This window comes from Amphimedon queenslandica, unplaced genomic scaffold (assembly GCF_000090795.2).
Source record: "Amphimedon queenslandica unplaced genomic scaffold, v1.1 AMPQUscaffold_9343, whole genome shotgun sequence".
Classification (NCBI taxonomy): Eukaryota; Metazoa; Porifera; class Demospongiae; order Haplosclerida; family Niphatidae; genus Amphimedon; species Amphimedon queenslandica.
Genome location: NW_003550385.1, coordinates 2157 through 3558, shown reverse-complemented (window position 1 = coordinate 3558; position 1402 = coordinate 2157). Strand labels below are relative to the sequence as shown.

Genomic DNA, 1402 nt, shown 5'->3' with positions numbered 1-1402 from the left:
TTGCTTCACAAAGACAAGAACTGTGTGTCAGAGCTTAGTGTAGAACTAGATTTAAAGGTGCATTTATGTACATACAATACATGTACATGTATATTTGTACATGTACATGTACATTTATAAAAGAATAATAATAAAAATAAAGACATTGGCCAAGATTACATGTATACATGTACATTTATACATGTAATAATAGTAAAAAATCAATTAATATGTTTTATTTGTAGTACATGTAATTTCTTTTTCTCCTTCTTTATAGTTGGCTCAGTTTGTAGCAGCACTGGGTAATGTCTCCAGCTGTGTGACACACTGTACTAACTTAACGAGGTACAGCATAATAATAATAATAATAATAATAATAATAATAATAATAATAATAATAATAATAATAATAATAATAATAATAATAATAATTCTCTACATTGTTGTAATTTTTGCAGTCTTAGAAAAGTTTTAAATGAAGCAAAATCATTACTTGCAAAGGTACAGTGTACATGCATGTACATATACATGTATGTGCATGTACATGTACCTGTTTTTCATTACAATAACATCCTTCCTTTCTTCATGTAGTCCATTTCTTCATTCAAAGATGAAGTGTCCTCCCAGTATGAGCTCACTGTGGCATCATTTGAAGAAGCCTTGAGTTCAAACAATGACTACATCCAATCATTGAAGTTAGTATGTACATGTAGTCATGTACATGTACATGTAGTCATGTACATGTACATGTATAATTGTTAATAATGCAAGTACATGTACATGTAAAATGGACCTGGTACATGTACATGTACATGTATATGCATGTACATGAATTTATCTTGTCATGAGCACTTTAAGTTACTTCAAATTTTTGCATAAAAACCATATGTACATGTACCTGTACATATACTGTATTGATGTTTGTTATGCTGTTTTAGGTTGTTTTCTGAAGGTGGTAATTACAGTATTGAGGAGATTGAGAAAATTAGACCGAAATTGGTACGAAAATGAATTAATGCACTAGTGTAGTATAGAGTAATTATTACTTCTCTTTCTCTTTCCCCTCTCTCTCCCTCCCCTCTCTCTCCCCCTCTCTCTCTCTCTAGGATAAACAAGGTGACAGGATTAAGAAGTACAAAATACAAGTGACTGAAGACATCAAATCATTATCAGCCACTATACCAGATAGATTTGAACACGTTTTTAACAAGCACTTTATACACACGTAAGTATAATTATTTGTACATGTACTTACATCTTTATAATCGTCATCATCATCATCATTATTATTATTATTATTATTTTATTCTGTATTTATACATGTAGCTATGAATATCATTTGGCTGACATATCTATGATTGATAGTATTGAAAACCTCATTAGAAATTGTCAGATACTTATAAAAACTGAAGTAAGAATGATG

The 1402-nt window shown here is 30.0% G+C and overlaps 1 long non-coding RNA gene across 1 annotated transcript; it reads left to right on the top strand.

The window, feature by feature from the left end:
* The first annotated feature begins 1 nt into the window (after nucleotide 1).
* LOC109590878 (uncharacterized) lies at nucleotides 2-1119 on the top strand. The gene is made up of 6 exons (XR_002189545.1): nucleotides 2-57; nucleotides 257-324; nucleotides 438-480; nucleotides 571-674; nucleotides 918-978; nucleotides 1086-1119. It is a non-coding gene; the product is annotated as an uncharacterized LOC109590878 (long non-coding RNA).
* Nucleotides 1120-1402: the final 283 nt, after the last annotated feature.